The sequence below is a fragment of the Mus musculus genome, chromosome 16 (assembly GCF_000001635.26).
Source record: "Mus musculus strain C57BL/6J chromosome 16, GRCm38.p6 C57BL/6J".
NCBI classification, from domain to species: Eukaryota; Metazoa; Chordata; class Mammalia; order Rodentia; family Muridae; genus Mus; species Mus musculus.
This window is the reverse complement of record NC_000082.6, coordinates 92,424,575-92,446,970: the sequence shown is the minus strand read 5'-3', so window position 1 is coordinate 92,446,970 and position 22,396 is coordinate 92,424,575. Positions and strand designations below refer to the sequence as shown.

At 49.0% G+C, this 22,396-nt stretch overlaps 1 protein-coding gene and 1 long non-coding RNA gene across 2 annotated transcripts in view, besides 1 other annotated feature; both read left to right on the top strand.

Annotated features, from left to right (window-relative positions):
* The window catches only part of Rcan1 (regulator of calcineurin 1), a 74,219-nt gene that overhangs the window by 19,199 nt on the left and 32,624 nt on the right, over nucleotides 1-22,396 (top strand). The gene's annotated exons all lie outside the window — the stretch shown is intronic.
* Gm41498 lies at nucleotides 324-20,800 on the top strand. The gene is made up of 2 exons (XR_876260.2): nucleotides 324-15,062; nucleotides 18,101-20,800. It is a non-coding gene; the product is annotated as a predicted gene, 41498 (long non-coding RNA).
* Nucleotides 16,840-19,518: an enhancer, noted in NCBI's record as "VISTA enhancer mm107". NCBI's record gives its function as "enhancer in: heart[7/8]" and the evidence as "EXISTENCE:transgenic organism evidence [ECO:0001131][PMID:17130149]".

The following is a 22,396-nucleotide window of genomic DNA, read 5'->3' as shown; positions in this document are numbered from 1 at the left end:
CCTTGCTTCTATGTGCACAGGTGCATGCAAGTGTGCATATGTGTATGGCTGTGTGCGTGAGACAGGATAGAATACTGTGTTAGATGGAGAGACTCCAGTTCTCTGCAGTGGCTGCTCTGGCCATGTGGTCTCTAAATTATAGTTAGGTTTATAGTTAGCCCATAGATATACAGAATACCAGAAGCTTAAACAACAGAACCAACCATCCCTCCTCCTTCTCCTCCTCTTTTTCCTCATCTTCTTCTTCCTCTCTCTCTCTCTCTCTCTCTCTCTCTCTCTCTCTCTCTCTCTCTCATAATTACATTGTGGGTTTCTTTTTAAGGTTTATCTATTTATTTTATGTATAAGGTGTTTGTCTGCATGTACATCTACACCAGACTTTTCTCTTTATTTTGAAGTCTGAAAGTCTGAGATCAAGGTGTCAGCAGGTTGGTTCTTGCTGAGGCCACTTTCTGTTCCCTGTATCCTCACAGGCTGCCCATCTGGACACACACGTTTCTAGCAATCTTTGTGTACCCCTGCCCTTTCTGTCTCGTGGAGATACATGTTGAATTCAGACCCACTTAATGACTGAACTTTACTCTTTACAGGACTGTAAACAGTCTGTCTGCAGCCCTGGCGGCAAGGGTTCCCTGTCAGATGAGAAGCTGTGTAATAGCCGCCTGAATCATTCCTCTAACCAAATACCCAGCAGACACAACTTAGGAGTTGAGGATTTATTCTGGCTCATGGTTTCAGGGGACACAACCCACATGGCAGGGTGGTGGTGGTAGAAGTGGGCTGGTCTGTAGCAGTGGAGACACTCGACAGTGGCTTCTTGGGTCTCAGCAGATCAGAAAGCAGAAAGCTCTGTCTGGACTGTAAAGTGGCTGCTGCCTCCAAGGCCCACCCCAGCCAAGTGCAGGCTCAGGCTAGTTCACTGTCACCAATCTCCCCAAACAGTGCTGGCAGCTGGGGACCAGGTATTCAAACGTGAGACCTGTGGGTGACCTTGCACAAGGCAAACTGTAACCGGGACAGGGGTCATGGATTCAACTCAACTGTGATGGGGACCTGGACTCTCTCTCCAAGGGTGAGGTCAGAACACCTGCGGGATGTTCTTAGCTAACAGTATTACTTCTGAAATGAATGGCAGGTGCTTCTCCTTTGAATGCACGTAAAAATCTCTCCAGTGTCCACACAGATGGCCCTTGGCTTCCTTCTTCACATTCTCACCCAGACACACAGGAAGTACCATGTGTCTGAAGATTTCCACGTCACGGCCTGGGCACAGTCACTTTTTTTAAACTTTAATTTTATCCTCAAAGTATGTATATTGAGGTGGGTTGCTGCACATGGTTGCAGTTGCCCACAGAAGCCAGAAGAGGGCGTGAGATCCTCTAGAACTGTTCAGAGGCTGTGACCTACTAGACATGCGTGCTGGAGCTCTGGTCTTCTGTAAGAACAGTGCGTGCTCTCACATCTTTCCAGCTCCTCCCGACCCCCAACCACAGCCTCTTGATGGTCACCCTTCCTGCTTTCCTGAGGTGCTGTTCCCCCAAACATCAGTCGCATCTGGCTGGTCACACTGCGCATGCTCGGCGGGCCATGGGGCGTCTGTGAACACGTTGTGGACTGCCTGCTTCGTCCTTCCAGAGCCGCCTCCTCTGCTTCCGGCATGTGGGAGCAGTCTGTCCTCTTGATGGTGCTCCGGTGTGGTGGGTACTGCTTGGAGTTCCTAGTGTGCTTCCCCTCGTGGACACACCCTGAGTCCCTGACAGGTCTTCCTAGGCAGCTCACTCTGACCATCTTAGCTGTCCTTGTGGTGCAGGTCACTTCCCAACAGCTCAGAACTCGGTCACTCACCTCTCTCTGTTGGAATAGCAGCTGTGCCCAGGAAGTCATCTTTGTGATAACCAAGCTCCCAGCACCTAAACCCTCACCTGGTTCATGAGTAAATGTCACACTGAGAAATATCCTCCTGTGGCTCAAGCGAGTCCAAGGTGTCTCCTGAGGCTGAGCCCAGAGCTGATGGGTCCTTGCCTCATACCCAGGACACATCCAGGAGAAACTGCCTGCCTGCCTGCCTGCCTGCCTGCCAGCAAGACTCTGAGAAGCGATTCCCAGCTGGGGGTCGCCGTTACTCCCCCTGCCTCCCCCTCACATCTACCACTTTCTCCTGTTGTTCACTCCCCTGCCCCCCAACACACACACACCCGCCGCCGTGGTTAAAGGCAGTGATGCGACTGCTCCATCTTTAGGGTTGGTTCAATGCCCTGATCAGATTGGTCAGCATACAGCAGAGACCTGGGAGCTTAGAAGCTGGGAGTCTTTTCTTCTCTCCTTTCCCCTCCTCCTTTCCCTCCTCCTCCTCCTCCTCTTCCTCTTCCTCTTCCTCTTCCTCTCTGCTTCCAGTCCATCCCTTCAGTCTGAGGAATATTCCCGTGAGGAGCGCCGAGCATCCGTGTGGTGTTTTAGTAAACCCTGGCTTTCCATCTTCTCTCCTTCTGTCATTAGTTCCAGTTTCCCCTGTTGCTGAAACAGGCCAACCCACAGCGCTCCCCTGGCACGCCTGGTCTTCCCTGTCTACAGGACATTTTAGAAAGTTTTCACCTGAAACTGTTCTCCCAGCTCTCCCCCGGCCCCATTCACGGGTGTTCTCTGCAGAATGTGGCTCCTGGTTCTTTGCTGAGATTCCAGTGTGCGTGCATGCATGTAAGAAGTGAGGGTGGTTGCAGGCCATCAATTATCAGATAGGTTCTGGAGTCTCCCTGTTTGTGCAATCTTGAGCCAGTCGTTCTGTCATCCATAGAGTGGGACAAAAACTACACAGCCCTGAAGATCTCCCTGAGACCAGCACCAGGTGGGGGGCAACAGAAAGTATATGCCACCTACTGCTGGGTGCTTTGTGGGCACCACCACACCCACTGCTCCCTGACTCCAGTCCCGAGTAGCCTGTCCCTGCTGCTTTTATAAGCACTGCCTTGGGTTGCACCCCAGGGAAGGACAGGACTGGATCCCGGCCAGCAGAGTGAGCTGCAGTGATATTTTAGCATGGGCCCCAGACTGACTATTCATTCAGTCATTCAGCCCTAAGCAAGAGTGGACTCACACTTTCCATCGAGGCCGGGCCAGCCAGTTTCCGTATCAGCCAGGCCTCAGGAAGGTAGAAGGACGCCTTGTCAGTCTTTCCATTGCTGCCGGGCCTGCGTGCCAGCAGAGCTCGCTTGCTACAGGAAGTCGCAACTGTTGACCCTGCTGAACAGCCTCGCCTCTGTACACTCGATGACAGATAAGATGGCTTGACTAACCCACTGGAGCAAAACGCCAGTCACCCTTCTCCTTGGTAGTCCTTGGCCACTTCTCTTTTATTTTAAGATGTCGAGGCAATTCTGGTTATCAACATTTTGGGTCTGAGAGAACTGTGTGTGACATTCTCCCCTGGGAGCCCTGACACCTGTGATATGTGAGTGTCTGACTCTGGCTGCTGCCATCTGATTCCTCTCAGCTATCCTGGAGACAGGTTGGAAGAAAAGACATGGAAATTCCAGTGTTCAGGCTCACGGCAAACCAGCAGCCTACACAGGAGAAGCTCACGCAGCCGGGCCTGCCGGCCTCTGCTCGCCTCTTCTAAGCTCAGGGGTGTGGGTGCTCAGGTGTGTGGGTGCTCAGGGATATAGGTGCTCAGGGATGTGGGAGCTCTTGATCTGGTTGTAGAAATGCACTGGAGGGAGGTGGCAGCCTGGACCCCTGGCTGGTTTCATGTGCCCTTTGTTCTGTAAAGCAAGCAGGAGCTACCTGCAAGAGTGGGTAATGCCCAAGGAACTGTGCTGCACTAGGGCATCGTGACTGAGCTGGTCTGAGGGCTTGGTCAGTACACATGTAGAGTCATGTGTCGTGAGAAATGGCTGTCTGTCAGAGCCACATAAAGCGCTCATTCAAAACTCAGATGATGTCAAACATGTGCACTGCTTCTCAACCATCGTGTGTGTGTGTGTGTGTGTGTGTGTGTGTGTGTGTGTGTGTAGACCTGTGTATGTTCATTTAGAGGTCAGAGGTCAGCCTCAGGTATCGGTCCATAGTTGCCATTCACCTTTTGTGTTTCTGAACTGATGTCTGTTGCTAACCTGTAACTTACAAGTCGTCTGGGCTGGCAGGCAGGTGAGCTCCAGCGATCCACCTGGCTTTCCCCTTTGTGTGTGTGTGTGTGGGGGGGGGGCGGGGAAGTTCTGCAGGTCAAACTCCTACTCTCAAGGCAAGTATTTTTATCAACTGAGCACTCCCCCAGCCCAGCCATGGAATTCTTAACAGCCTCTCCACGTGGGTCCTAAACAGCAAGCCACACATCTCCCCAGGGACCCACCGCTAAAAAGCAAATCACGAAATACAATTGGTTATTCTTTCTTATTGGCTACTTATTTATTGTGACTTGATGAGAAACCAGACCACTTCTGCTGACGCCAGAGCTCCTGCAAACTTGCTGCAGCCAAGGAGATATTTCTTCTCAGGTGAAGGTGTAGAAGGTTAGGGGTTCCCTCGCCACCCTCCCTCAGGATGGATTCTTTGTGGGGCCATCTACAAAGCCTTCTCCTTCCTTTTGACCCAGTTCTCACAGAGAGACGCCACTGCGGTCAGAGCGGATGCACTTGGCCTTGGATCAAGGCTTCCCTTTCCAGCTGCATCAGTGCTGACCGCGTGCGTGCCTGGGAGATGAGAAGGTGTCCCTGGGAGACGAGAAGGTGTCCTTTGCTCTCCTTGGGCTCCTCCAGTACAGGTGATTGCCATTCATAGCAAGAGTCCGACTACCCTGTGTCTGGTGAAGGCCGTCCTTGATTTCCTACTATACAGCCAGCTTGCGTGTCCAGGGGACATACAGAGTAGGCCTGAGTCTTCCTTCCTTCTGCCCCGGCTCTTCCTGAAGGTCCCGGCTCAGTGCTCAATCAGATAGGTGAGATTTAGTTTCTAGATTGTGCCCAACCTCAGTTTCCAGTAACATAAAGTCCAGTATGACTTCATTTGCTTATTCAAATTACCTATTTTGGGCATGTGTTGGGTGGGCAGTGGGGAGCGAGGGTGGGGGGGTGTCCTGATGTGCAAGAGGGTGGCTGATGCAAGGGGCAGGCAGGATGCCACAGTTTGCATTTCCATAGCAGTTGTGTGTCTCCCAGGTCCTGGCATGCTTTCCTTCATGGTGGCTGCCCCCTGCACTCTGACCCTGATGGCTCCCTGGGACACCAGACTGCTGTCCCTGCTGTCCCCTAGCAGCAGGCCTTTGTTTCTTAGACATTTCATGGGTATTTCAGTTGCCTCTGGAGCCCAGCCTTTGGAGGGTCCCCAATGCAGTACCGCTGGAAAGAGCAGCTCAAGTGAAGGGTGGCCCCAGTGTGAGCCTGAAGCACATTCCTGGCAAAGACAGTGGCAAGCCCTGGCTTATTTAGTCCCCGAAACCTTCAGCAAGTAGGTAGGGCCTGTGCGGGTCCAGGTAAACAAATACACAAACCAATGTGCTGGGCCAGCCATGGCTCTGAGCAGGAGAGAGCAAGAGGGTGGGCCTCTCACACACACAAATCACCAATGAAGTGTGTCACGTGGTGCTTTGCCTCCTGTGGGACCTGCCAATCTTGAGTGGCATTTTTGTTTCTCTAAATCCTTTTGTGTGCATCCTGAGTTTTATTGTAGTCTGAATTTTGGCTTTTCCTCAGACTCCAGCCTTCATGTTGTGCATTCTGCATTGGCTAAGATCTGGGGCTGAACTGTCCACATCACAGGATCCTTTCAGCCTCCTAAACAAATGTCTAAATGTCATGTCTTCTTCTTCCATTGTGGGTTTGCTTTGGCCTTAAAGGGCCACATTCACATTAACACACACAGAGAGAATGGAAAGTAAATGACATGATTTCTCAATAATGTTTGTTTGGCTGTCATTCTTTATTTAGTTTTGTTGTTGTTAGTTGAGAAAGAGTCCCACTGTGTAGTCCAGGCTGGCCTCAAATGTTCCATGATCCTCCAGTCTCAACCTACGTACTGGGATTATGGGGTGGACCACCATGCTCCGCCCTTTTGAAAATACCTGAAAGTGCATATGTCTGCCCCTGCTATATTTAAGACATCTGCCTGAACAGTTCTCCAATGAATGTTATTTGGGGAAATGGGGGTGGGGAGGGCTTTCTTGTTTGACTGACAGAAGCCTGAGGCCATATCCCTGGCCGACCTCCTCCTAATGCCTCTCTCCACATTGTCTCTTGACATCTCACCTCTCAGCTTCTTTAGTCCTGAACAGCTTTAAAAAGTGTTTTTCCGGCCTTCCTCTCCTTCATCCCTTCTGTGGGATTCCTGGGGATGCTGGGCCTCCTGGAAAGGCGCTCTTCATCCGTGACATTATGCTTTCTGTCCGTGTGCTTCTGCAACACTGTGATCTTAGCCATTTTCTAGCCATTGGGAAAGCAGCGTGCTCTGCACCAGCTCTGACAGAAACCACAAGTAGGGAGGACTAAAGGGTGAAGTAGACCTTAGAGAAGCAGGGTACTAAGACAGGAGAGAAAAGGGGGGGCTCGCTGGGGAAGAGGAAGTAGCAGAAAGGGTTAGTGGGAACAAAGAGAGCTCTCTCTCTCTCTCTCTCTCTCTCTCTCTCTCTCTCTCTCTCGCTCTCTCTCAGAAGGAACAAGCAGTTTCTTCTTACATACTGGAGAGAAGCAAGCTGGGATCAGGATGACGTGCCGAGTAGTACAAAGGTGGCCCTTGGTAGTCACAATGTCGGGTTGAGGTCATGTCCAGGCTGGTGCTGAGGGCGATAATTCAGTGAAGGGCTTGAGAAAACAGTCGCTGATGGGAGCTTGACCCAGAGCTTGTGGACCCATGTGGGGTCATAGGATGCATTAGTAGTGGAGCCAGTCAGCCTGATTCTAGTACTGATTGAAGCAGCCATGACCAAGGGCTTAGCTGAGGTTTGGCCCAGCCATCATGGTGATGGAATGTTGATGAGGGGTTTCCATCACTCATGGTTACCATAAGAGACTAGCTTAGGGAGCTCAGCTATGTCCAAATGTGTGACTTCATCTCTCTGAGCCCTCCCCACTGCTCTGAATCACCATTTCCACACCACTGCTCACCCGAGGAAGAAAACAGGAGCAAGTGGAACCTGAAGTTGTGGTTCTCTGCTGAGCATCTTCCCATATCCATCCAAACAGCACATCCATGCAGACAGCACCCAGACAGCATCTTCCCACATCCATGTGGACAGCATCTTCCCATATATACCCAACAGGACTCAGAGCCAGCTTCCACCTCTACTTAAACAGCAGCCTTGTGACTTCCCTCCATGTCCATTGCAATAGCCAACAGTGCTCAGACGGCGTCTCCCCATGTCTATTCATACAACATTCAGGCAGTGTCTTCCCAAGTCCACCCAAACAACAAACAGAGGTCAGACGGCATCTTTGAATCCCAGGTATAAAAACAAATCCTCACCCAAGAAAATAATCTGTCTTGCATTCAGAGCGTCTGCTGATGTTTGTTGGGAATTGGGAGCCAATGAACACAATGCAGTTGACCAAGCCGGAGGAAGCCTTACCTCGGTGGATCGCTGTCTCGGTGGATAGCAAATAGGTCCACTGTACAGTTCTGATATTGCTCTGAATGAGCCATTTCTTTTCAAATGAATTCTTTACCAAATCTTCACACACAAATCCAGTGCTATCCCACCATGGAGCAGAATCAGCCTTAAAGCCCCACAGTGAGTTGTAGCCACTGACCACTGCATAGCATGGCTCCTTATTCTATGGCTGAGGGCATCAAGCCCAGAAGAAGTGTTGGAATGACTTCCATATTTTTGCCCACAAGCAACAGCCCCCAGGACCAATAAGCATGTGGTTTAATTCCGACTTCTGACATTGCAGCTCCTCACTGAGACAAGAGGAATAATTTTAGGACGGAATTTCGTTCAGGGCCTTGGTCCCTTGAGTTGTATGAAGTTTCCTGGTCACAGGGGAGTTAGTAGCTGTGTTCTTGCCATGTGGGTAGTTTCCGTGTCCCTTGGATGAAATGCAGGTGAGCTCTGCCTGTGTCCAGTCTACTGCAGTGACCGACAGTGGCCACCTCAGAGTAGCTCGGTGCGGCCAGCCCTCTGCATCCACAGCTCTCAGGTCTGTGGGGTCAGCCAACGGCAGCTCACAGAGATCAGATAGAAGCTCATAGCATGTGCAGCTGTCTTATATAACCATCTTCTAATCAATACAGTTCACTAACAATCCGGATCATAGTGGCCTCCTATTAGATATCATAGGCGACGATGTGTATAGATTCTGCAAGTGCTCTGCCTCGTTTGACAGCTGGGTGTCTGAGGGGTGCCTGGGACTAATCCATCTGGATCCTAAAGGACAGCTACTGCTTCCCTGGTGACAGAGGAGGGCTTTGCTCACACTTAGAGGATTACTGTCTTGGTTTCTTGGTTTCCAATTATGATAGTGATTATTAAATCAGGGTTTGGGTAGGCATGAAGTAAAAGCAGTTTGCTGTAATTTACCAAATTAAGTAAATTAACTTTAATGATGTGATTTTTTTTAAAAGATGTATTTGTATTCTCTATCCAGTTCTAATTTAAAGCTAATTAATTGGTAATATTAAGGAAATTTAATTTCCTTACAGTACTTTCATGTTTTAACGGCAATGCTTATTTTTAAGAAGTAGATATGTTCATTTTTATAGGATATATTTAACCAGTTTTTAAATAGTAATTTTTTTAAATAGTAATTCTGTTTTAATTCTCAGAATAATTTAACAAGTCTAACAGGAAAGTAACAGTGTGGTGCGTTCAGAGGGGTCCTGAATGTTTCTAAAGCACCCCTCCCCCAGGGCAGATGCTCTCAGCTCCCCTCGCCACAGTCCATGTCTGTGGGTCTTTGTTAAAGGTGCAGCATGCAGTCTGTGGTCAGAGAAAGGGTCTGCTTCAAAACAGATCCTCGATACAGCACTGTGTATGTCTTTCTAAACAAAGGTCTCTCTCTGCTAAACACCTACGCGTTAGTGAGCCTACTTAAATTATGTTCAAAGCAAGTTCCCCGAGCACTGTATGAGAACCATAGACAGGTGACAGCCACGTTCTCTTTTTGGTATAAAATTATGTTGCTGGGTTTATCATAGACTGATGCATCATGTTCTTATCAAAACATAATAAACAAACAAAAAAACCTGCCACTGTTTTATAGAAGTCAGTGGATGCTGGCTTCCACTGTGGGAGGAGCCTTGGGGCAGGAAGGTGGGGGGTGCTGGCTCTGTCTTCCAGTGGTCAGACTTGATCCCGAGTAGAGGCAAGATACCCTAACTCAGTCTGTCAGGATGTCATTGTGGCCTCTTCTTACTAGACATCTGCCTCACTAATACCTCAAGCAATGGAAGTTGCATGCAAAAGCCAAGCAATCTTGTCTTTCTTCAAGCAGAGGAAAGACTCTACTTAGGAGCACACGTCACGTAACACACCTAAGAACAGTCAAACCCTGATTCTGCAAATCATCTCTGCTGCCAGCCAGGGACATTTTCAGGAACAATTTGTGAACATCTCCCATTCTTAAAATCCTAGAGCTGTAGACTAGACCGTTCAGAAACAGCGGTGCCCATGGAAGACATCTCTTTTGAGTGCAGTGGCTGAGTTTGCTGACATGGTAATGGTCATCTCCACTAATTGGTGGTCCTCCCTCTCCAGCCATTGTGGTGGGCCCTGAGGAAGTCCAGGGGAAACATGTCCCTTGGAGTGAGTTCCTGAGCCAGCCAGCTTCCTTTTGATGTCTCTTATTTTCTTTAGCTCATATTTTTCCCTATAACTTTTTTGGGGAGGGGGTCTATATATTTAGGAAGGAAAGTGCTTTTTCTCTCTGTTTGGGGTCCATTAGGGAGCTAAAGAGATGGCTCGATGCTTAAGAGCAAGTACCACTCTCATACGGACCTGAATTTGGTTCCCAGCACCACACTGGGTACCTCAAAACTGTAACTCAAGCTTCAGACCCAACGTGGTTTTCTGGCCACAGTGGGCACCGACATGCATGTGTGCACAAACATGCACACACACACAGACATGAACACAATATACAGACAGACACACATGTACATACACACATACACATATACAGACAGACACACATGTACATACACACACACATAACTAAAACAAAGAATCTCCAAAAGATCTCTGTGGTCTCACCCTGTCAGAAAGCTCTGCCATTCAGGCCCAGGCTCAGGGCCTGCCTTCCCCACCCCCTAACACCAGACTGCACAGTTTCCTGGGATAAGCATGGAATCCCCACCTGACTTGGTTCTCTTTCTCTCCCAGCCTCTTTCCCTCCCTGGAGACCCACAGAGGCCCCTTAGAGCTGTCTCATCCCTGTTTCCAAACACTGGATCCTAAGGATTGATGGGTCCAGGGCAAAGCCTCTTGGATGTGGTTTCCTTTCTTAGACAGGAATCCACACCTACCTTACAGCCAAGATGAGAACTTTTCTTTTGTGCCCAAACACCTGGTGCAGCACACACTGAGCCTAAGCTCTCGGGTCCCTCCTCTCCTTTCCTGTGTCTCCAGGTGCCCTCCACCCCTCCCCACACCTGTGCACCCAGACGCTCTCAGCAGCATCCCCATTTAGTCTGTACTAGGCTTCCTTCCTCAGTGTGGGGCAGACAGAGAGGCCTCTGCTCCCAGCTCAGCCCATTCTTCTATCCTGTGGATCATGGTCCCAAGAGGGTGTCTGGTCTAGAACATGGTAGTGTGTATTGTACTGCTTCAGATTACAGGAGGCCAAGAGGTGCTTAGTATTGTGTTAATTTATTATTATTATCATTATTAATTATTATTTGGTGGTGATGGTAGTGGTGTGGTGGTGGTAGCAGCAGCAGCAGCAGCAGTGGTGTTATAAGTGTTTGCCTCAATGAGTGTCTGGCCAAAAGAGGGTATTGGATTTCCTGGAATGGAGTTCTGGATGGTTGTAAGTCACTATATGGGCGTTTGGTGACCAAAGCCAGCTCCTCTACAAGAGCAAGTGCCTTCCTTAACTGCAGAGCCTTCTTTTCACACACACACACACACACACACACACACACACACACACCCCGCCCCGGATTCAATCAGTAAGATAACTGTAATGAAACCGCCTCTTGGAGCTGTTTCTCTGGCTCCTGCACAGCCATTCTTCCCACATCAGAAGCATTCATTATTCCGGAAGCCTCTGAGCCCACTGCTCCGTGCTAGGCAGCTCTTTCCCACTGACACTGCGCGGCCCCAGTGCAGCTCCACGCGGTTAGAAGCTGATCTGGAAACCTACTGGGAAGCTCTAACAGAAAGCAACCCTGGCGAAGCGAGACTTAGACGCCCTGGGCATCTGCATCCTGTGCCAGTGTTCCTGCCCATCACAGGTGAGCACGCCTCCTCCCAGAAACAAGGCTCCTTTCTGCATGGAGAGTTCCCGCAAGACAGTGACTTCACAGACCCTTCAGTCTCACAGCCGCAGCAGTTCCTCCATAGCCGCCAGGAAACTGCCGGGTGCTGGCAAAGCCGGGCTCCAGGCTCCAGGCTGCACAACTTTCAAAGTTAACTGAAACCTTAAAGCACATTTGAAATCAACTTCCAACAGCCCATCTAGTTGTAAGCAGAGCCATTTGATGGACAGTGGGCTAGGGGAACACTGTCCCCAGCACCAAGCACCTTCACCAGATGCTCAGAGAAGCCTGGCCTCCAAGGGTGAGCTCTGATCTCATGGGGCTAAGGAGGAGGGGCCCTGCTACACTCAGTCAGTGAGGCTTGCTTTCCAGATCTGTTGACCTTCCTTCTCGTGGGACAGGGCATTCCTTCAGAGCCAGAGCTCCAGCCTTTTGGGGAGACTGCAGTGGAAACTGCTAGAAGTATACTGCCCCACTGTGTGCCTGTTCTTCCACTTTCCACAGTCAGAGCCTGTGACACTGACTGATCAGTCACTGGAGGGGCTAGGAATGAAGAGCCATGAATGGATATAAGCAGCCAACAGGAGGCTTCCTGCCCTCGACTGTTTGCTCATGTCAGCCGTGGGAGCACGAGGAAAGTTCTCACAGGCCCATATTGCTAGCACTTCTCCACTGTAAGTAATATTACAGAGATCTGGCCAAGCACTGGCTTCCCCAGTCAGTTACAGGTGGAGGTTCAGAGTCTCCAGGCTGATCTGAGTAACTATGGTTACTGTGGATGGAGGCTGCCCTTGCAGCCGGCCTTTGCAGCATCACCTGTATGCACTTTACTTTCTTACGTGAATGATCAGGGTTTCTCTTATTTTAAAACATTTTGTTTATGTCTACACAATTTCAAATGTAAAAAAATGCATAGACTCACAGCAGCATTCAGAGGGGTAGGGAGCCTGGGTCTGTAAAATTTTGAGCTCAGAACCATTCAGTAAAGAAAAATGGTATGAGTTCATTTAGAATGTTCTGTCGTCCTCCGTGTCCCTTTGCAAGCGGGGCTTGAGTCTCTCCATTCCTGGGTGGCTGCAGCTGGTACCATCAGGAGCTAGTAGTTGCTCTGTGTGTACACACACCATGTGCACACATGCTACATATACCACGCACACACCATATTCACACATACTACATATACACCACATACACACCATACACATACATAAATATATATGTACATATATACACACATCTTACCTACACATATGCTAACACTCACACACCCACAGCACATACACATACATTGCATACATAAACTTTGCATATGCAAGCCACACCTACAAACATACATACACCACATACAAATACTACATACACAACATACCCATTTACATGTACACATGCATATACATACCACACACATATATGTATGCACATCATACCTACAAATACACATTCATTCATACACACACCCTACACATATATACACACACATATACATACACACCGCATATACACCAGACATACATATAAACATCACACATATCACACTACATATATACACACCATACAAACATGCGCTGAGAAGGGAGAGGAAAGGGAACAGGGAGATTGTAGACTGGAACTAGGAATGCACTTTAAAAGCCCTTTACCCAGAAGTCGTTTGGCACTGACACCCTGCTGGCCCCACCCCAGTGGTGGCTCAGTGTCTGTGCTATGACAGAACAGCCTCCTCAGCCCCCACGCAGCCACCTCATCTTTACTAGCTTCTCAAACCGTGCTTCTGTGTCCTCAGCCAGCAGTGCCCCCTGTCCTCTGTGGTGTTACCTGGTACATTCCAGTATGATGGCCAGCGTGATGAGCAGCGTCAGCAGTGCAAGATATGGGGAAGGAAAGGCCCCACCCCGGAAGGGGGTGGGGGAAACATATCTCACATAGAGCTCAGTCAAGTGTATATACACAGTCATTATTAAGAGACACCAGAAGCCTTGTAAATCAAAAGGTGTATCACCTCTTGTTGCTGGGTTTCTGTTTAGTTGGGTTCTTGGCTTTGTTTTGAGATAGATTCTTACTCTGTATACAGACAAGGCTGCCCTTGACCTTGCAATTCCCCTGCCTTTTCCTCCCGCATGATTGGATTAGATTACAGGTCTGTGTTGCCCAATCCAGTAAAGCACGCTCCTTCCCTTACTGTCCTGTGGACCAGTTGGCCTAGTTTCCTTATGTTGCTGTGGTAGAACACTGGGAGCAAAAGCAACTTAGTTTCACCTCACAACTCCCAGGCCACAGTCCATAACTGAGCTCAAGAGAGAAACCCAGAGGCAGGAACTGTGGAGGGATGCTGCTTGCTGGCGAACTCTGGCTCACCTTCTGGCTTGCTCATGCTCCTCTCAATTCCTTACACAGTTCAGGCCCCTTGCCTAGGGATGACGCCGCCCATAGTGGCCTGGGCCTAATGCCTTGTTAACAATCAGCACCCTCCCTCACAGACACACCCACACACCTAAATGATCATCAAACTACTGGTGATTCTAGGCTATGTCAAGTTGACAATTAATGGTGACCAGGGTACTAGTCACAAGTATTTGTTTCAAGTTGCAAATTATGCAGAGTACATAAAAGGTCACTTAATTCACCCAATGCTGCCTTTCTAACGGGACAGAATAAGGAGCCGTAAGAGGTTCTAGGTCTGTCGGATGGTAGCAGCCCTTTCTTACACTGGCAATGCTCTCTGATCTGTGGGACAATAAATGGTTCAGAGTTATCCACACCCAGGTCTGTAAGAAGCCATCTAAGGACATCTGTTCCGCCATGGCTGTGCTACTGTGACATGCCGCCGTTATCCACTATTAAGCCTTCTCGTTGTCCAGCATCGTGTTGAGGACAATAGCCCTACTTAGGATACAGGGTGTGTGGGAGGTGTTGCTGCTAAGAGCACATGCTTCCCTAGAGCATCTGTAACTGGGATTTCCTCCTGTGTGCAAGGCTCCGTGTGCAAGGTTCCCATGTGCTGGGCTCCCACGTGCTGAGCTTCCACATGTTGGGCCCCCCTAGGAACTATAGGAATACTTGTCATGTATCACCCACACTGACTGAAGGAATGTTTATTGGAGATAGTGGGACACAGAGTTCAGCTGTCCATCATGGTCCCCATGGGCTCTGCTCTGTCATGGCCTGGGTGTCAGACTCAAGAGGTGCTCCAATCTTGTATATGACACCCAACACTGCCCTGCGTACCTCAAGGCATCTCTAGACTTCGTAGTAACTGCTGCCGTGGAAGAGCGTGCACACAATCGCTGCACTGTGCTCTGTGCGTGTGTGTGCCGCTTCCTTTCTGAATTTGTTCCGTGCAGTCTGTGATTCGTGTGGCTGTACCCATGGATACAGATGGGCAGCTAGATTCTGATTTCCAGAAGTATAAAGACATAGCAATGATATCACTAAAGGTGTCCCTTTGTTGACATTTAGACAAACTCTACCCTAAGGGTCCATCCTAGAGAAAGGCGGAGTGGAGTGACTGCTGTCCACACTCCCATGGGAGTCACAGAGCACTCCGCAGGCTTTCAGATGCTTTGCTCAGATGACCTCACAGAAAGGTTGAGGCAGATGGGGAGTGCCCCACCTCAGCCAGCACAGCTACACGGGTGTGCACAGAGTGATAAACGACCTGGAATTTCTCGGTAAGTGTCTGCATTGGAAGGAACGGAACTATGAGCCTTTTATGGAACCAAATCCCTGAGTCCCTCGCCTGTGGGAGAGTGCAGTCCATGCCCAGTGGTCCTCAGGAGCCAGCGGCGCACCCACAGCTCTTCTGCCAGCGGGACTATTGTGGTCCGTTCATGTGGAGCCAATATTTTATAGTTTAATAAGAAAATCTTGTGTTAACATTTAGGCTTTCTGTTTCTGAGTTTGAAGCAGGGTCTCACCCTGGCCCAGACTGGTTTGGAATTCACCAGGCATCCAGCAGTCCTCCTGTCTCAGCCTCCCAAGGTCTAAGTCACCACACTAGGCTTAGAGGCTGGGTCTTCATGTCCTCGGAACTGCCTACGAATCCATGTTCCAGTTCTTCTCATAAACAGACTCCTGAAGCGGTGCAGAAAGGGGCAACCCTTTCCCGAAGTGGCTGGTTCCCACGGGTCTGCTTTCACAGAGGCTGGGAAACACCCTAGTCATTTTGAGCACTTAGGGTCAATTCCCAGCGCCCACCTGGTGGCCCACAGACCCCTGGAACTCCAGTCCCAAGGGACCTGGTGCCCTCTTGCCTCCACAGGTACCAGGCATGCCCACAGTACACTTATGTGCATACAGCCAAAACATACACATAAAATTTTTAAAAATAAGATTGTTTTAAACTAAGGCTATTTGAGCCACATAGAACTTGCTCAATATTTTTACCCCTTGGAAGGAGATGTAACTGTTCTGAGTGCTTTTGTGTTTATGCACAGAGCATTAGAATAGAATCAAACACAGACAAGATAAGCGGGCAGGTCACTGTTTCCGGATTCAAAAATAGTCCCATCACAGCTCACAAATATGTTTTAGGGATCATTTTTCATTGCACTAAAAATAAAAGTTTCAAAGTAGTTACTTGCCAAAACAATTCCTAGTACTGGAGAGAACCGGGTGGGACTGGGGCTGTCTCCTCTGTTTATGCTGGTCATGGTTTCAACACAGTCAGCTGGCTTTACTGGACATGGCGCTTGCTTGCTTCCTGATTGACCGCTAATTGTCTTCCCTGTTCCTGCCCCAGGCACCAAGTGGCTTCCTCAACTGCCGCGTTGCCCTCCGATGTCTCTCTGAAGCCATGTCAGTACTTCTGAGTTCTAACACAGTTTCTCTTCTGTTGTCACTTCAACCAAATTTTCTTCTAGAACATTCTATATTATCCCATTAAGCATGAAAAGTATTGAAGAATTGCAAAAGAATTTCCATTATAAAACCCTACTTTCCCCCATCCACAGCTATCTTTGTAAAGATATTTCCAGGAAATGGATCTCCTCCCAAAGTCCACAGCCCCAAGTAAAACCCTTGAGTGTCTTTTTATTCCTCAGATGGACTCCCATTCTCTACTGCCTCCCTGTTCTCAGTGTGAGGCAGAGCAGGAAAGGTTTGTCCTGCCTGCAGTCTCCCAGAGCGGTCTAGGGCTCTGCCGTGGGAAGGATTGTCACTGCTAAACTTCTCACTGAGACATGACTTCCTGGGAAGAGTGTTGAAGGAAGGGGAAAATGACCAAGGCTAAGGGCCATTGAGACTTTTCTCAAGGACCTGGATGAATTCTCAAGGAATGGGACTGGTTCCCTACAGGAGCGTGTTGTTACTGACTGTCCGCACACGCCTGGCAGTCCCCTCTGCTTTGTCATGAGTTGACAGAGCAGGAGGTGCTCAATGGCTCCAGGCCCTTAGAACCCTGAGTTTAAAAACAAAAATCCTCATAAGTTACCAAGTTTTAAAAACTTCATTGAGGCTCACACGTGCATGCACGCTCATACGTGCGCGCGCGCGCACACACACACACACACACACGTGCACACATGCACCATGTGACCAAGATAGTTTTACATGGAGGACTCAAGGTTTTAAAATGAGAGGTTTTGAGGAAACTTCCAGTGTGGCGCTTTCATAGGTGGTCAGCACCCCAGTGCCAGTGTGCGTCTGGAATGAGGAAGACCTCCACCCTGAGCAGCCCAGGCTGCTGGGGCTGAGTGTGCGCTCTCTAGCATTGCTTGGGCAGGTTCTGAGTCTGTGTCAGGGCGTTCCATGCCGAGACCCCCAACCCCACACTTCCTGCATTAGCGTAAGAATCCTTTCTCACCCCGGATGCTCTCTCTGAGTAATTCCTGGGAACCTGAAGATCTGTCAGGGTCCTCGCTTGCTTCCTGTTGCTGGCATAAAGCAAAAGCTTTATTTAGTTTCCATGTTACCATCCACCATGCTACTGTCCACCATGCCCACCATTCGGGAACTAAGGCAGGACCTCAAGGCAGACACCTAGAGGCAGGAACTGAAGGCGAGGCCTCAGAGGAGAGCTGCTTACCGCTCGCTCCCTCCCCATGGCTTGCTCAGCCTGCTTTCTTATACCCAGGACCACCTGTCCATGGACTGCCCCATGCAGAGTGGGCTGTGTCCTCCCGTAGTAACCATTCATCAGTAGTGTGCCCCACGGGTCAGTCTGAGAGAGGCAGTTCCTCTGCTGAGATTTCCACTCTCCAGGTGTCTGTCATTTGTGTTGAGTTCACAGAAACTAGCCAGTACAGTCAATACGCATGAAACAATCAATACAGGGGCTAAGCTAAAGGCTTTCAGTGAAGAAAAAGAAAAACAAACAAACAAAAAGCCAGAATCCAGTCATATCAGTTAACCAGGTCAGTTTGCATCCATGAACCTATGACCTTGGGCCAGTAAGCACAGTTGGAAACTTTTAAATTATTGCGTTTTATAAGCATACAAATTAGTGGCTTCCATTGTGACAGTTTCATAGCATATGCATTAGCCTGTAGTTTTAATTGTCCCCCACTACCCTCCCATGTCCTGCCTCCTTTTGGCCTCTCCTACCCAGCAGCCCTCCACCCTTTTCTCCTTTCATGTCACACACATGTGCACATGTATGTGCTACATATGTGAATGTAGAAGTTCTAAATGTAGAGTCTGCATACAGGAAAGAGTGTGTAGTATTTGTCTCTGAATCTGGCTCTTGTTTTCCTTCCTGTCATGTCTCCAGCTCCACCCGTTTGCTTGCAAAGATCAGAATCTCTTAATGAGTGCGGTAATGCATGGAAAGGACCTTGCCGGCTTCAGCGTGTAGGCTGAGTGTTACTTGGACATGTTGTCAGACAGAGCCTGCCTCACAAGCTGGAAAATGTGAGCTACGTTCAAAAGAATGTCAGGCCCTTGTATGGGACCCGCTTCCGAGCATTGTGACTGACTTAACCCACTTGGAGCAAAGATATGTCAGCGTAGTTTTTAAACTATTGCCAGAGGGGCACTTTAGTCCCTGATAAATGAGTTCTTTATCTTTTACCTTCGTCCCACCCACGAAAACTGAAAAGAGCCTTTTACTGGTGTCTACTGAGACTCCTCACCCAGGCACACTGTCTGGAGAATTCTCCAGTATTAGACCAGTGTCCCGGATAAAGAGAGTTTGGCGAGGGCTCTTGCTGCCGGCATCCTGGCTGAGAATCAAACACTACTGTAAACCTCCTGACACCACCCACTGGCGGAGCGTGCTTTCTCCCACTTGTTGCCCTAATTCAACCTCCTTGTGCTTCTCCAGCCGCTCCTGGGATGTGCGCTACCCACTTCTGCCTTCCACAGTTCCCAGTGGCCTTGACAGGAACTCCATGCAGCCACACTGATAGAAGTTTACGCCCCTTCTTACCGTCAGATTACATGCAGCTTATTTCTGGTGTTCGGGTGAAACATCTTTACAGCTCTCCGCTGTCGGCTTCCTTCCCACACTTGGTCCGGTTGGCAAGGCTGACTAACTGGGTGATGGCTTTCAGTAGCATTCTGTGGAGTCCTTGAACTCTGAGCATCAGGGCTGAAGGAGTCTTGGTCATCAGCTTAGAGTCAAACAGGACTGAGGTGTGGGGGTCAGGACATCAGGTACCACACAGCCTGTCACAGCCAGAGCCAGGGCACAAACCAGAACTTCAGACTCCCAAGTGCCACCACGATTCTATTGAGAACCAGGATAAAATGTTGTTCCCATCTGAAATCCTTTAGAAAAAAATCATCACTGTGGAGAGTGGGTTTGCTGAAGAGCTAAGTGAAGGTCACGTGCTGTGTGTGCTATGGACAGAGTCCTACAGGTTTGACTCTTGGGGCATCCGTGTAGGACACGCGCTCCAACCCTCCCTCCTATGTATAGGTCAAATGTCACTCTTTTTAAAGGGGTAAATTATTACATTTACTGTCTGGGACAGACAGCACACACTCATGTGGAGCCCAGAGGACACCTGTGGGTGCTGATGTTCCCTGTACCGGGTGCCGGCCTCTGGGGGCCAACTCAGGTTGGAAGTCAGGCTTGCTGCTTGTTGGCGAGAGCCTTTGCCCATCTGAGCCGTCTCAACAACCAGTCATGTGTGCTCTCCATGGCTCCTCGGCCACCACAGGCTTCAGCCACAGGCTCTTCTACAGGTGGAGGTCGGTCTTCCAGGGATCCGGTGCCTCAGCGTGCGGCCGGCCTTTCTGGAGAAGGTGGCTGAGCTGGAAACCCTTCCCATCCTGCTCTTCTTTTGCCTTTGTTTCCCTTGTGTGGGTTCCCTCCCTCCCCACCCCTGCGTGTTTGAGGCAGGGTCTTACTATACATTCCAAGCTACGCTCAAATCTTCAGTGTGCCTGCCTGAGTCAGAGTGCTAGCGATTGTGCCCAGAAAACTATTATTTCTGTGTTGTTGTTTTGGTTTGTTTTTTGTTTTTTTGTTTTTTGTTTTTTGTTTTTTTTTTTTGTTTGTTTTTGCAGTTTGGGGAATTAAACGCAGACCCTTGTGCTGATCAGCAAGTTTTCTAACCACTAGGCTAAGTCCCCTGCTTTCTCTCACAGCAGTTATTTAGCTGAGAGCTCCTCGGCAGGGTAGCATGGTGCCTGTCTATAGAACTGCAGAGATGCTCGGCTGAAGCAGCCTTCTCCCTACAGTTCCCTCCCCTGCAGATTCCTTTTGCACAGCAGCCAGGCGTGGGGTGGGCCTCTTCAGTGTGGAACCCGCCGGCTTTTTCTGGCAGTGATGCCTGGGACCATGGGCACTGCCTTAAGAGCTTGAACTTGTCAGCATAGTTTGTCCCGGGGTTGATAGATTCTTCCTCACTATTTGAAGAATGTGTGTCAAGCTGGTTACAGTTTCATTGTTAAGTTGCTTTAAATCCTAATTAAGGGTGAGGCATCCAGGAGACCTAAGCAACGCACATTTGTTTGAAAAAAAAAAAAAACAAAAGACAAAAACCCTGCCTGTCTCAGAATGCTGTGGGAGTGAACAGAGAGTGGCCTCAGTACCTGGCAGGTGCTGTGAGCGGTCCCTTAGTGGGTGCCCACCTTAATACCTGGCAGGTGGAGTGAGCTGTCCCACCACTGTTGCTGCACACTGCTCGGTGCCCAAGGTCACCTGTGGGCAGTGAGCACCAGCTTTCTCATTGTTCAAGTATGCTGCGTGTGGAACTTGTTCCCGTGGTCACTATTTTTACAACTTACCTCAAAATCAAAAAATGCTACCTCAATGATACTTGTGAATGTATGTCATCGGGTTTACCGTCTTCCCCATATTGGCAGCAGCTCTCCGGCATCAAAGCTGCCTGCTGGGCAGCAGGACTTTGGGCCATGTCTCCTGCCCTACCGAGCAAGCACATCATCTGCAGCTGGGTCTCCTGGGTGGAGACTTCCAGGCTTCTTGGGTTGCCACGGGAACAGGGAGGTAGTGGTTTTGAAACAGGTGGCCAGAATGAGTCACATGAGTGCAAGGTGGGGTAATGGCTGGATGACTTCACCGCAACTGGTGGCTCTGGCGTGATCTTCACAACTTTGAAAGGCCCAAATGTGGCCTCCACAAAACAGTAAGAGTGCCTTCCAGCTGGTGCGCTCCGCTGGACCCCGGGGAGACAGAGGCAGCTGTGCCCTTGATGCCTGTCCGGCTGAAAGGCTCTCTGAAATGTTTCTACACACACACACACACACACACACACACACACACACACACACACGCATGCCCCAGCCGACTCTAAACGGTTTTCAGTATTTCCCCTCTCTGACATTAGTACAATAATCTTAAAATAATCTGGATATGTTTGCCACTGATTATAGTGACTGTACAAAAAGCTGTTTCTAAGACAGTTGTAATCTCTGCAAACACTGTTAAAACCTGAATGGTGCGTTTCTGCTTTATGAATCACCCATTTCATTATGAAAGCTGTTAGACCACACCATGCAGGATCAGGCTGGATGTGCACAGTGGCAGTCTTGCCCTGAGTCTCTTAGCACGTCTTCTTTCTCCCTTCCTTTCTCCCTCCCTCCCTCCCTCCCTCCCTCTTTCCCTTCCTCCCTTCCTTTTTCTTTTATTTTTTTGAGATAACTTTTTACTATGGATATTTAAACCTCACACAAGGCAGAGAGGGTCTGATGTACCAAGTCTGCTTATTTGACCTCCCAATCTCCCGACCTCTGCTGAACAACACATGGCGCCCCTTCCCTCCCTCACAGCAGGGAATACGTTTGAACATACTTCATACATATTCCACTGTACATAAGTCTAAGGTATAAGAATTCTGGCTTGTTAGTTGTTTGGGGGAGGGGGATTTGTTTGTTAGTTGTTTCAAGACAGGGTCTCACTGTGCAGCCTTGGCTGTCCTGGAAATCACCATATAGACCAGGCTGGCCTCAAACTCACAGAGACCTACCTGCCTCTGTCTCCCGAGTGCTGGGATTAAAGGTGTACACCACTAAGAATTCTGTTTTAATAATAATTTTAAAACTAATTAACTACTATATAAGCTAATAAATAAAAAGTAACTTTGATACAATCACCAAACATCCATTCTGTTCTCAGATTCCCGGATTGGCTTCGAGAATGTCTTTTTCATAATTTGCATATTTAAATTCAAATCTAAATTAGTACCCATTATGCTTGGCTAATTTATCTCCTAACATCCAGCTTCCACCCTTAATCATTTTCATTTGAAGAGCAGTCTCACTTGTCTGATTGAAGACCCACTGTGTGGGAACAGTGGCTGCACAGCTGGCAGCACTGAGCATCTGTCCCCAAGTTAATGGTAGACTCGTGCTCAAACGGAGTTTCTTGTCTGAGTGACCCTTGACCTCTCATCTGGGCTGAGCCCCTCATTGCTGACCCTACCCTACAGTCTGTCAGAGCATTCAGTACCCAGAACCTGGCCTTCATGCAGTCTCTAGTCAATTAAAAAGATTGCTTACAAAGTCATTCTTTATTTATTTGTAGGTATTTAAATTTGGCTTTTTTGGTTTTTTGAGACAGGTTTCTTTGTAGCCCCAGCTGTCCTGGAACTTGTTCTGA